We start from the raw sequence: 14963 nt of genomic DNA, 5'->3' as shown, positions 1-14963 counted from the left end.
AGCGGGTTTGGAAGATCCATGGATGGTTGGATAACTGCCATACTCAGGATAAAGAAATCTCAACTAGAACTGTTTAAGCACCAGTAGTGGTATGTTACCAGCTTCTGAAAGAATAAGTAAATGTAAATATTTGGGTCATAAAGTTAGCTCCAAGAGCTAGATGTGAAAGGTTACCAAACCACTGTAACCATGTTATATGTAATATCTGACAGTTCAGTTTCATTGCCATGTTTATTAAATCAAGTTAATTTCATTTGTTGGCTAAACTGTGAAAAACAAGTTGGGGCCAGAGCAGTACCTAAAAAGGCTAGGACTGGCCCTGGCCATTATAACATTTCCAAATGTGTAATATGAAAAATCAAGATTCAGATGCTCAATGGAGGTGATCATTTTTAACCATTACACCACAACCACTTACACTGCAGCAAACAAACTGACTTTTGTACCACTGTCATACCTTAATCTACCAATAGGATTTATAACTTGCTTAGCATTATTATAGCACTACATTTTACAGTGGAAATTTGAGACTGAAGAATGTTTTTATAAAACTGTTAATGTCTAAAAATACTGTATAGCCAAAAGTTCTTTATTAATACAGACCTTATTATATTATTTGTGGCTCCCAAATGTTTTTAAATAAGAACAATGTGAGTAAATGTTATACAGTGGTGTGAAAAACTATTTGCCCCCTTCCTGATTTCTTATTCTTTTGCATGTTTGTCACACATAATGTTTCTGATCATCAAACACATTTAACCATTAGTCAAATATAACACAAGTAAACACAAAATGCAGTTTTTAAATGATGGTTTTTATTATTTAGGGAGAAAAAAATCCAAACCTACATGGCCCTGTGTGAAAAAGTAATTGCCACCTTGTTAAAAAATAACCTAACTGTGGTGTATCACACCTGAGTTCAATTTCCGTAGCCACCCCCAGGCCTGATTACTGCCACACCTGTTTCAATCAAGAAATCACTTAAATAGGAGCTGCCTGACATAGAGAAGTAGACCAAAAGCACCTCAAAAGCTAGACATCATGCCAAGATCCAAAGAAATTCAGGAACAAATGAGAACAGAAGTAATTGAGATCTATCAGTCTGGTAAAGGTTATAAAGCCATTTCTAAAGCTTTGGGACTCCAGCGAACCTGACAGTGAGAGCCATTATCCACAAATGGCAAAAACATGGAACAGTGGTGAACCTTCCCAGGAGTGGCCGGCCGACCAAAATTACCCCAAGAGCGCAGAGACGACTCATCCGAGAGGTCACAAAAGACCCCAAGACAACGTCTAAAGAACTGCAGGCCTCACTTGCCTCAATTAAGGTCAGTGTTCACGACTCCACCATAAGAAAGAGACTGGGCAAAAACGGCCTGCATGGCAGATTTCCAAGACGCAAACCACTGTTAAGCAAAAGAACATTAGGGCTCGTCTCAATTTTGCTAAGAAACATCTCGATGATTGCCAAGACTTTTGGGAAAATACCTTGTGGACTGATGAGACAAAAGTTGAACTTTTTGGAAGGCAAATGTCCCGTTACATCTGGCGTAAAAGGAACACAGCATTTCAGAAAAAGAACATCATACCAACAGTAAAATATGGTGGTAGTAGTGTGATGGTCTGGGGTTGTTTTGCTGCTTCAGGACCTGGAAGGCTTGCTGTGATAGATGGAACCATGAATTCTACTGTCTACCAAAAAATCCTGAAGGAGAATGTCCAGCCATCTGTTCGTCAACTCAAGCTGAAGCGATCTTGGGTGCTGCAACAGGACAATGACCCAAAACACACCAGCAAATCCACCTCTGAATGGCTGAAGAAAAACAAAATGAAGACCTTGGAGTGGCCTAGTCAAAGTCCTGACCTGAATCCAATTGAGATGCTATGGCATGACTTTAAAATGGCAATTCATGCTAGAAAACCCTCAAATAAAGCTGAATTACAACAATTCTGCAAAGATGAGTGGGCCAAAACTCCTCCAGAGCGCTGTAAAAGAGTCTTTGCAAGTTATCGCAAACGCTTGATTGCAGTTATTGCTGCTAAGGGTGGCCCAACCAGTTATTAGGTTCAGGGGCAATTACTTTTTCACACAGGGCCATGTAGGTTTGGATTTTTTCTCCCTAAATAATAAAAACCATCATTTAAAAACTGCATTTTGTGTTTACTTGTGTTATATTTGACTAATGGTTAAATGTGTTTGATGATCAGAAACATTTTGTGTGACAAACACGCAAAAGAATAAGAAATCAGGAAGGAGGCAAATAGTTTTTCACACCACTGTATTATAAATGGTAAAAGGTTAGTATTCTAGCAAAGAAATTCTATTCTTTTTGAAAGATCCAAAAGGTGTCACTTTTTCAGCTAATTGGTTCACTTTTATGTTTATTTTATAATTTGGCATGCCGAGGGTGCTCCTGCTGCCCAAACCTGACACAAGTTCTGCACACACATTTTTTTTTCTTTTTCCTTGTGGGAAACACCTTCCCCTTCTTCTTCTTTTCCTTTCTCTTTCTCCTCTCTCTCTGATCACCTCCACTCCTCCTGTCAAGCTATCGTCTCCCGTCCTTCCAGCTCTGGCCCCCTTGGTAGTGGCTGCTGGCTCTCTTTATAGGACATCCGGAAGTGCTCCAGGTGTCTTGTGATCTTCTTCCAGCTGAAATTCCAGGTGTGGCGGAACTGCTGCCACAAAGGACTCACCAAGTACACCAAGTCCCCTCAGGGGCTCCATAACTGACACTCTCAGTTTACAATGAAAATTTTCCACCTTAGGATTTACATCACTGGCTCCGTCTAAATTGGTACCACACTTGGCCTGACTGCTAAAGACACCTTTTTTCCTTTAAATTATAGATATCAATAACTCTACATTAAAAAATATACAGAAATTATCTGATATTCTGCGATTTAAAGTCTGTGTCACTTTATGTTAAACCTTTGGAAATACCAAATCTAATGTACGACCGGCCTTATACCTTGGCTTTGTGATATTGTGACAAAGGTTAAAAGTATCCAGAAGATCCATAAACTTTCTCTTAAGGCTGATTATTGAAATGAAAATTGAAATCGCCTACTATTAAAAGCCTATCATAATTAGTTACAATTAAAGATGATAGGTCAGAAAATTCTGTAATAAACAAGGCATTATATTTTGGTGGACGACAAACTTGTAAGTAACAGAGAACAAGGTGTTCAAAGGATGCAAAATTCCCCAAGCTAATGTTTTTACAGCATATGTAATTTGAAAAAATATTTGCCACTGTTTTATCTTGGTAGAGTAATATATATATTGCTCTACTGTCCCCTATTGTATTATTAATATGTAGCCTTAGAATGCCTAATCTCACAGACTTACCACTGTATATAACTTCTCCCCACCTTCCCTTCTATATCTATAACCTCAGGCAATTAGATGTAGTAAAAAGACAAGCAGGAGTTAAGTTACACATAAAATAATGTATTACTGATAATATTCATAAATAATAACAAAATGCAAAGTACATTTGAATATTGGCAACCATACAACCTGATAAAATGGTGATGTGTAATTCAGGTGGCACACAGACTTGTAGTTACTTAAAATGTCTCTAGTTAAGGCATCGTTGGTGCTCAGCTTTCAGCCACATGTCTGTTCAATATGGCTGCTGAGCTGTGCTCTTCATTGTGTTGTCTTCATCATCACAGGTTAGCAAGAGAGATGCTTCTTCATATGTGGGTCAGTTAGAGAGATGCTTCTTCATCGTATGTGAGTCAGAGAGAGAGAGAATGTGGTTGAGCAAGTACATTTATAGATGTTCTCTCCAATTCCTAGAACCAATAGGACATCATGGTACTTGAAGGCCTCTGAGACAAGCCAATTCCAAACAGCCATACCTCAGACCAATGGGTGAAATAGAACATCTTATCTCCTGCCCAACCCCAAGACCATATATTACACTAACCTGGCTTTGTGTGGGAGATCAAACTGGTTTAAGACACATCCCCCCAAATCCTGTCATAAAATTACAAAGAGACAGTCGTAAAAAGGGGGATGGGGGAAGGCAAACATGAATACCTCTCACCACTTGGTTTGCCTAAATTATAAATAAAGACATACAAAACATTTATCAAGCTATATGCAAAATCCTACATCACAACAGCCACCTTTTTGCCTTGTGAAGTGAATAAAGTTGTAGTTGGAAAGGGTTGTTTCATTTAATACTGCAGCACTGCTTGTACTGAGCTATGAAAAATCTATTTTCTTATCAGTAATGAAATCATTGATACAGAATGTTTACCTTTTTAGAGTCCTAATGTTAAGTCAGCCCATACTAATTGTTTCAGTGGGCTGTACCAACATATTAACACCCATCTTAAAACAAACGAAACTATTTAAATTAATATTGGTGTGTCTATATTTATTACTAAATCAATCTTTTGTTATTGTAGAGGAGGTATAATATAATTCTTTAGATAAATCAGCCACAGAAGTGTTATATTCATATTCATTATTAAATATAACTTTATCACATTTGGGCTTCTGAGCCCCACAAAAGACCTGAGGGAGAGAACTGGCTAAACAGACTTTAATTCTGGCACTTGGAGGGACAGTACTGGGGCTTTTGTTTAAACACACCACAAACTGAACAACTTATCTGTCTTGCTCCAGCTCTGTTCCTCAGAATTAAGAACTCAAAGGCAAACTTCTTTGGATGGGTTTAGATGAAGAGAGATATGTCCAGAAGCAGTAGCGGAGCAAGCATCTGATCCTGCATCGACAAACTTAAAGCTATTAAAGATTTTGTTTGTTTTGTATTTAAATGCTGTTTGAAGGTGTCTTCCCTGTGAATGAAGCAGCATCTTGAGAACGAAGGCGCAGTGCGAATGGTTATAAATGGTTACACCACTCCTTAACTTTGTTCCCTTCCCTGTAAACGAAGAGACACTGTAAAGAAGGCTCAAAGAGATGGGAGAGGATGTCAGCATTAACATGTTGAGCATCAGGACAGTGACAAACTGTGAAATTAAACAATTGTAGTTGTATGAACCATTTAATGAGTCTAAAGTTTGCGTCTTTCTGCCCTGAATGGTAACGTAATTTTCCAACCCCAAAATAATAACAGAGACTCGACAGCCACAAAATGAACCAGGACAGTTTTGAGCCTCTAACAGATCCGTGCATCTCAGACACTATGAAGCCCTTCCAATGGTCACCTTGTGTGCTGGTATGTTGACTATGATTACACACCCCTCATGGCACTTTCAGGTGTACTCGGGAATTTTGAAGCCTGTGTATTGCACATTTTAGAAACTTGTAACCTAGCAAGGACTTTCAGATTTGGACCCACAAGTCCCAACTACAGAGTAAGTGTGTTTATTGCTTTTGTTATATGAAGTATGTAAAAATGTAATGCATAAAAAGAAAATTACAATTTTATCACATTTTAATATAATAAAACATGAGAATTATGTACCAAACATTACTTTTATTTAAAGCAACATAGTACAAAACAACATAAGGTATATTTTGTCCACTGTCTCTGCTGCTACAAATACAGTAGACACCCTGGAAGTCATAGCGAAGGAGAGAATTAAAATAAAACTGAGTGCCATTATGAACAATTCTGCGCATCCTCTCTCTGACACACTAACACTGATGTCTTTCAGCCAATGAATTATTCAGCAAAAGTGTGTGAAGAAATGCTACTGGGGCTCCTTTATACCAATAGGAATGCACCAACTGAAGCCATGTCCGAACTTTTCTTTCTTTTGAATTTTTCTTGGCTTGTAGTTATTCCAGTGTGCGTTCAGACCAAAGTGTGTTTGTGTATTTGTTTATTCACTTACTTATCTAACTATATATACATTTATTTATTTAAAGAGCTTCTGTAAAAAGCCAAATTTCTCACTGTGGACAAGTAAAGATCTATCTATCTATCTATCGCCTGAAGAAGGTGCCTCAAAAGCTTGCATATTGTAATCTGTTCAGTTAGGCACTAAAAAATGTAATTTTGCCTGACATCTCGTTATATTAATTTTATTACTAGACTATTTCTTTAATAGGAATCAAATAAATCATTTAATTTGTGTAAACAGTCAAGCAATTTCTTACACACCACCTCATCAGACGTTCTTTAGACAAATCACTTTTGGTTTAGTGTTGTACGTATTACTACTGTGTATTATGTGATTACCGTAGTATAATATTTCATAATAGTCAGTCATATATGTCATTTATTTACTCTGATACTTCATACGGCCTAACAATGCCCAACAATATATAATGCACATTCTCCTCTATAATAATCTTGTCACAATATGGACTTAGAAAGGGAAAGGAGCTATAGTTCTTTAATTTTAAATCATTCTTATAATGAATTTTCTATTGTAAAAATAACTGTCGGAGGTCTGCTCCAGAAGAAAGATAGTCCTTCTACTCACCTGGGCTAAAACACTCTTCTATATGGGCGGCTTCAAGAACCGTTTTTGCATCGTGGTGATGGTTCACAACCTCTCTGCAAGCACAAAGCTGAGCTTATTACATAAGCACAGGCATTTATTCTGGAAGGATGGAAAACGTTTGCCTATGTATGTCAAAATTGTCCTTACATAAACTTTCAATTTTTCTTCAATACTGTACAATACTACTCTCAACAAAAAAATGTACCTTTATCTACAAGTTGTTGTAAAATATAGGCAGCAGACAGATAACGGTTTGGGAATTGCCACCTCATATACTGAATAAATCAGAAAATAAAGGAAAATCATCTTTACAAGACTGAATTCAAAAGCGAACTAACTAACTAACATGATGAGTCTGGGCTATAAATATGGTGGATTAGAGGAAGAGGTGGAGTCAGGCAGGCCGGAACAGGAACTGATGTGGCAAGTTAATGGGTTCTATGATATCATCAAAAGGTGCTGGAAGTGACTGGGTGGACCAGTAGTGATGTCACTGAGAGGCACTGTCTTTGGCTGGTCTGCAAAGGTACAAGAAGATAAAAGATCAGATGGCAGTGCCAACCCCTGGTCTGACTGAGAAGTAACTGTAAACTGTCTCCCATGCACACGTGTGTGACAAAGTATATTAAGTTGGTCAGTTTCTTATTGCAGGTGATAATAAAACAGCGAATAATGTTAATTTACCTTTAAATTAAACATTGTAATTCTTACTTTTAAAACACAAAGATTTGTGACTTTTGCATTGGATGACCTGTAAAACACCATATTGTCATGTTTAAGTAAATGTTTAAATCTGAAAAAAATGGTTTAGTTCTGAAATTCAGTAATGTCTAAGACTTGCTGGGGCCTGGTTTCACTCTGAGGGGTGTGGAGAGTGGGCTGGGTCTAAAGAGAATGCTGACGACAGGGGCACCATCTTACAGGCCTCTGAGTGTCTCAGGTCGCTGAATGAGCCTGAGGCTTCTGAGTATCTCGTATGCAGCTGGAGTCTATTGTGCACTTAATCACCAGACATTCCTTTTCAATGGTCAAGTAATTGCACTCTCTGGGCAGTAATTTAAAACTTAAAAACATAGTCAGATGTTCCTCGTATTCAAAAACCCGAGACAGGACTGCTCCCAAACTAGACACACTAGCATCTGTTTGTGGTTTGAATTGCTTGGTAAAGTCCAGATTTCTCAGAACAGTGACAGAATGACAAGGTGGCCTTTAAATCAGAAAAAGATTATTCACAAATCATCTGACCAGATCATTTTTACAGCCCTTTGTCAAGTTCACCAAGGGTGCAGCTCTATTCACAAAGTTGGGAATAAATCTCCTGTTTAATAAACAGCGAGTCTTAAGAAAGCACTGACCTGTTTCTGTGTCTCTGGATGTGGATATGCCAGTACCATCCCAGTCTTTTTCATTTGCAGTTTAATCAAACAGTAACCCATTGAAGAGCCCAAGCGGTGAGTGTCTGACATATCCAATTTAAACTTCATTGGATCAGTCATTAAACCGAAAAACACTTAAACTATAAAGGACTGCTTGCAGGTAAGTCAAGTTTGCCAGCTAGTCATTACTAAAACTGACAACATCATCGTGATACGCCCCTGAATATTCTGGATGTAAAATCTGATCCTTCATATATTTGAATGCAAGAAGTGTGCAGTGAAGTCCATAAAGAAAACTAGTAAACTTGTATAAACTGTTTGGGGTGGTAGATACAGTCTTATCACAGTTAGAGTCCTTGAGAGGCACCTTCCAGTATACCTTCATTAAATCCAAAGTAGAGATATTGAATATGAGGCTTGACCAAGTTTTTCCAATAAATCAGCAACATGTGGCATCAGGTATGCATCAAATTTTGAAACCTTATCCAGATGTCTAAAATCTATACAGACAAGAATAGACACATCCAGTTTTGGTATGAATACACAAGGGCTACACCACTCACTTTTACTCTTGCAAATCGCACCCAATTCGAGCATCTGTTTCACTTCCTCATGAACCATGAACTTTTGATATTTGATTCAGGTGCATCTGCACCTTAATGCACGGGTTTATGACAATCTTATGTTCAGTGAGTTTATTTTCACCAGGCAGGGAAGAAAAGACATAACCGTTTCTTTCAATCAGAGCAAGTAATTCTGCTCTCTGCGTGACTGTCAAGTCATCTCTCAATGTATGAAACTGCAGTGGTTGCCACTAGTGCCTCCATGGGATTATTTGAATTGGTTTGCATCAGTTGGGTATTCTAACTTTGTAATTCACGGAGTTTACTCATTCCTCAACCACAGTCGAGATTAAAACCAGAACAAGATTGCCCTTTTTGAATTCATGAAGTATGCACTTTCTATCATCCAAAACAATTGAGGAACTTATCTTCTGCAGTAAAATGACCCGATCCATAAATTTAAACTGTCGTGAACTCCTTGCAACCTTATAGATCTTAAGCAGTTTGTACACACAGACTCAAGGCTGTTAAGGTGCATCTACTAAATTTGGACTTGAATACTTATGCGGTCCGTTGTTTTGGTGTTTTATATTTGTAATTAATTTAAATCACTTTGCAGAGATCTGTTTTCACTTTGACATTAAACAATCTTAGTCTGTTGATCAATATCAAAAAAGACATCTTAAATCCATCCATTATCCAACCCACTATATTCTAACTGCAGTGTCAGGGGGGGTCTGCTGGAGCCAATCCCAGCCAACACAGGGCGCAAGGCAGGAAACAAACCCCGGGCAGGGTGCCAGCCCACCACACAACTTAAATCCACTTCATTTAATTATGAAATGTGAAAACATCCAACAGGGTTGAATACTTTTTATAAGCACTGTATATATATATATATGCTTTCCAAAATTAAAGTTATAAATGAGGTAAAATGGAAATAGTTTGTAGGTCTCCAATTGTTAAAATGATAAAAGGCAATGTTTGATTTGATAAGCTATGCTATCATAAGATAGCTAGAGGGAAGAGGAAAACAAAAACTGCAGATGGTACTAATGCTGGAGTAAATAAAACTCTAGCGCGCTGATCATACATTGCAATTTTCTCTGGCCAATGGTCAAGTCTGGAAGAAAAAGGCTTTTTTTTTTTAAAATTCACATACTAAACTGAATTCTTTATTTCAATGGTGCAAGAAGGAATTTTAAAAAGAAACGGGTTTTGTACAACAATCTTTCGTGGTAATTTTTCAAATCTCATGTACAAGTGCTAACTGGTGGTGTCATTTTGGTTTGGAGTCCTATTGTTTATTAAGCAAATAAACTGAGCTTTATTTTACAGTAACTGGATATTCCACATAGGCCACATTTATTTTCCATTCAGGTTTATAAAAGCTATTTCCAGTTCTCACCTGTGACAAAATATGCAGGTAAGAATCTGCAGGTTACACAGCTATGTGTACTTGACTGGCATAAAAAGCATTGAAGAGCATGGTAGATTTCACTGGAAAAGAATGAGAAAAATGGGCAGAGCTCACAAAGAAGGCGACTCTCCCTAGGATGTTGTTTAAGTATCAGCAGGCCAACAGCAGGAGTTAAACCAGACCCCTGCCATAAAAGATCTAAGAAACGGTACTTCCAGAGACCATTAAGGACATGCGTCTGAGTTTCAGTCCTTCTTCTATAGAAAAATGCATTCTTGAAATTGGTAATGAAATTGGCTATGCATTAGAAAAGTAAATACTAGAATTTAGATGTAACAGGATTTAAAAGACTTATACCCACATATATTTAATATTCCGTATCACCAATAATTCATTAAGCCAAAGGTTAGACGTGCAGGAGAGTTTGAGAAGGATGGGCCCCTCACTTAGAGAGGGAATGTGAACTCATTGGCTGTAAATAATAGTAGCAAGCGCCGAGATAGTAGGGAGTAAGGATAGGCCTTGTCAAACAGAAATGATGGACTGAGAGGGGTTTGACACCCCCTCAGCTAAGAAATATTGGTAGACTTTAAATTAGAGGCAGTGAAATGATAGCAGTTAGATGAGAATGAATAACGGCTTGTATGATAAGAATTGTAATAAATGTAAGATGTGCTTATAGCTGCTTACTCATTGCCATCTGTAGTGCGTCTGTATTTCCGCCATACAATAAATCTTAATTCTGCTGCCTGTCCTGAGACTCCGAGTGCCTTCACTGGGGCTGAGGGTGTCCTTGCCAGCCTGCTTCTACACTTCCACTACACTTTGAGTTGTTCCAACATGGTGATTCTGTAAGGAAGGTGAATGTTGGAAGAATTTAAAGATGCCATCATATTCCACTGTGTTTGAGCAGAGGGTATTAACAGAAGAGTGAAACCTAAATTAATTAATAAGCTGGCTGATTTTTATACAAGGTTTAGATATGTCATTTGTGTTATTAGTGCAGTATTTATTGGAACAAAAGTAAAATTTAACCTGGCTCCGTTTTAACCAAAATATTACCCCCAATTTTTAGATAACACTCTACAGATTTTTCCCCTGGCACACCAGCCCTTCTTCAGCATTTTTTTTCAGTTAAATTTAAATTAAAGTAAATCTATAAAATCAGGTCATTTGAAATGGGCAAGCACTGAATTCATGTGAACAAGGCATGTTGCAGAAGAGAATTGAAAGTGAAATTAATATTAATAATATAATTTAACTGCACCTTTTGTAGGCACTCAAGGACATGTGACTACATTAAACCATACAAGAAGACAACTAAAAAAACAAGTAAAATGCACACAAATGAAAATACAATGAAACAATTAGAACAATTAAGAATGACGTAATTTATGGCACAAAAAAGGCAAGTCTGAAAAGGTGAATTTTTTTTTTTTAAATAAAGGAGCCCGACTGATGAGACAACAAGAAGGTCAAGAGAAAAACAGCACTGTGAACAGAGTGATGCATATAATCTTTGAGAAGTCTGAGACATTTTAAATACTTGGGAACCAAGAGGGTGCTGTGTAAAGGATAAGAATCTTAGTTAACACGGAACTTAACTCGGAGACGGTCAGGTTTAAACAGAGTAGAGCTAATGTGACTAGAAGCCTTGGTTTGACTCAAGAGTACAGCAGATTTCTGAACTAACTGCTGCTTGTTTTAAAGTTTAGCTAGAATACAAGACAACAGTGTGGTACAACAGTCTAACCTTGAGGTGACAAATGCAAGAATTGGTGTCTCAGCTGCAAAGCAGGGCAGTGAGGGACAATGTTGTGAAAGGTGAGAAATGGAAGGACAGGATGTCAAGTTAACATGAGTTTGGAAAGACAGTGCTGTCAAAAACACCACCAAGGCTTTTAACCTAAAGGCATAAAAGAACAGGGGTGTCATCAATGCAGGGGTTGACGTTTTCAAAGGCTAGATGTAGAGCCTACAAGTCAAATTTCAGGCATGTCGTTATGAAGCTTGAAGAGATGATATGCCATCCAGATTTTAGTACCAAGTAGGTAACTAACCAAAATGAATGGAGAACAAATCTGAGATGGCATGGCTGAACCTTGTGACAGGTCACTGGCAACAAGTGAATCTAGAGAATTGTAGTTATTTGATTAAATAAATTAAGATATATTTTTTGAAAAGGACTGAAACCATGAAAAAGCAGTACCAGTTTTATCCAGTGATAAAAAGCATACCACTGACAGTGTGGATGCTCGTCTACAGCGATTGTTAAATGCCAAACTAACATCAAGAAGTATAAGAACACTTAGTTATCCAGAATCAGCAGTTTGAAGCAGATCATTTGTGACCCCAACTAAGGCTGTTTTGGCATTCTGTTTACAATATAAACAAGGTTGCAAAGGTTCTCAATATTTATTAATGTTTAAATGTACTGTACTTGGGAAGCAACAGCATGTCCTAAAATTTTCCAAGAAAGAGAAGATTGGAAATAGGGTGACAATTGCTGAAATCATTAACATTTCCACTGGCACTTTTGATAACAGGTGTGACAGTAGCAGTTTTAAGACAACTAGTGGCCACACAAGAGAAAAGGGAAAAATTAATAATAGCAGTCGAATGAAGAAGAATGAGGGAAGGTCAACAAGCTTTGACTAAGACAGTGGGAACTGAGTCAAGCTGATCCTAAAAATAAGCTGTGGCATGTGAGGCAGTACTCATTTAGGGTGGAAGAGAAACTGCAGTTACCGTATTGTCTGACAAACTATAAAAGATACAATTCACAATTTGACTATTCCTTACACAAGTGGCTTAATTTCATCAAAGCATCAAAAATGCTGAACTAGAATCACATCTGTCATCCTTTGGAAGTGCATGCCCTTAAGTGATGGATACTAATTAGGAGTCGCAAATTATACCTGAATGCACTGGATTCAAGCTAAACTGCCAGACTGAGATTACATTTCTGCAGCTAAACCCATTCCTTTAAAATATAATTCTTGCATTACCATCATTTCCAGTGAAATTAATTCAGGAATTATCATTGCATTTTATTACTATAAATGTTTGTGATGCGCCATCTGTTGAAACAGCAAATGTAATGAGGTGTTTCCAGCCCACAGTGGTTAGTACCTTCTAAAGTGGTCCAAGGAAAGACAACTAGTGAACCAGCAGCAAGGCCGTGGGTGCCCAAGGCTCATTGATACATGTGAGGAGCAAAAGCTGTGTGGTCTGATCCAACAGAAGATCTATAGTAGGACAAATTGCAGAAAAGCTTAATGCTGGCCATAAGTGAAAAGTGTCAGAACACACAGTGGCTTGCTTTGTATGGGGCTGCATAGCCACAGACTGCTCAGAGTATCCATGTTGTCTCCTGTCCACCACTGAAAGTGCCTATAATGGGTATGTTAACATCAGAACTGGACCAAGGAGCAATCAAAGAAGGTGGCCAAGTCTGATGAAATCATCTTTTGTTTTAGGTTATATGGGCAGCCATGTGCATGCGTGTTGTTATCTGGGTAAGAGAGGACAGCAGGATGTAATATGCAAACAAGGCAAGTCAACACTTTGAAGCTCTGGGCAATGTTCTGCTGGGGAGCTTTGGCTCTTGCCATTCATAACCATGTTACTTTGACATGTACCTCCTACCTAAAGATAGATGCGGATCATGTAAACCCTTTCGCGGCCAAAGTATTCCCTGGTACCAGTGGCCTCTTTAAGCAAGGTAATGTGCCCTGTCACAATTCAAATAATTTCAGGAATGGTTTGACCAACATGAAAAAGAGGTCAGGATATTGGCTTGGCCTCCAAATTCCCCAGATCTCAATCTGATCAAGCATTTGAAGGATGTGCTAGACAAACAAATCCAATCCTTTGAGGCCCCTATAGATCCTTTGACATTCCGTTTGAAAAAAATTGACTTGTATATACAGTAGTTGAGCTACTTGAGCTATCCACAAAAGAACAAAACTACATTCTTGTATTAGTACATTATGCTATGCAGTATCCAGGAACCATACCACTGAAAGGGGTTATTGAAATTGCACCCACCCATGAACTAGTGGTGGTGTCTGCACATGTGGGAATTCCCTAAAAAGTCCAGATGGACCAAGAGAAGCCCTTTACCTCCAAGACTTTTAAACAGATTGACACACTTTGAGTATAAAACATTTAATGGTATATTTTTACTACCTGTAAATGGATGGATATGAGAAAAAATTTAACTAGGCACTTAATGAGAAGTCAAGCAAAATGACACCTTTTATTGGCTAAGGGGCTCGAGTTGTCTTGAAAGCCTGCATATTGTAATCTTTTAAGTTAGGCAGTAAAAGGTGTCATTTTGCTTGACTTCTCATTTAATCCATAATGCCTAACATGCTACAATACCCTAGGCCTACCAGGCACTTAAACAAATGTTGAAAAAGGTAGTGGGGAAAAAAAAAAGATCAAGACTGGTAACAGATAGTCCTTCTTATCCTTTTTGCATACCAAAAGATACCACAACAGTCAACAAGATTTTCTCCCAAATTATTATATACAGTAGGAGAAAACCAAAGGGAGAGATAGAGCAAACTATATAAACAAATATTTTAGAATATGTTGGGCAACTGTGTGAACAATTTAACAAAATTTTCTCCATTGCCTTTGAGCATATGGGGTTAAAAAAAAAAATCAAGTCTGCTTATACAACTACAGAACCAGCCTCCACCAATTCCAAGTAGGCAGCTGCTTTATGGTATTAATGCCCACCTCCTACTCTGAGCTGCATGCCCATTCGCAATGAGAATATGAAATTAAAGAAAGAAAATACAATAAAATAACCAGATAAACACCCCCCTGAAATAATTTGCCATGTAAACCTGCTGAAATCCTTCCCTGGAATTTTTTTTGATTATGAAACCTTTCTGATTTGGAGAATACATTACAGTCCAACCAACACAAAGAACTCTAAATAGTAATAGACCATCTGTCCTGATGTTGTGGATAGTAAACTGGGCTTAACGCAACATCATTAAAGAACCAGGAATTATTGTTCAAGAGCAACCTTATGAGGCATCCCAAAGCAGAGTGAGCGGAGGTTCAGTTAGAGATACAAAAATGCTGGATCTAGGGGTGAAAGTTGAAGTTGGTGCTTCTGTAACTTTGATTTAACCAGCTCCCTCATTT

General features: G+C 37.9%; 1 long non-coding RNA gene across 1 annotated transcript in view; it reads left to right on the top strand.

Moving 5' to 3' along the window:
• The window catches only part of LOC120534133, a 36045-nt gene that overhangs the window by 14629 nt on the left and 6453 nt on the right, over positions 1–14963 (top strand). The window lies entirely within an intron of this gene.

Source organism: Polypterus senegalus, chromosome 8 (assembly GCF_016835505.1).
Source record: "Polypterus senegalus isolate Bchr_013 chromosome 8, ASM1683550v1, whole genome shotgun sequence".
NCBI lineage: Eukaryota > Metazoa > Chordata > Cladistia > Polypteriformes > Polypteridae > Polypterus > Polypterus senegalus.
The sequence above is the reverse complement of the archived record's forward strand: the minus strand, read 5'-3'. Positions and strand labels throughout refer to the sequence as shown.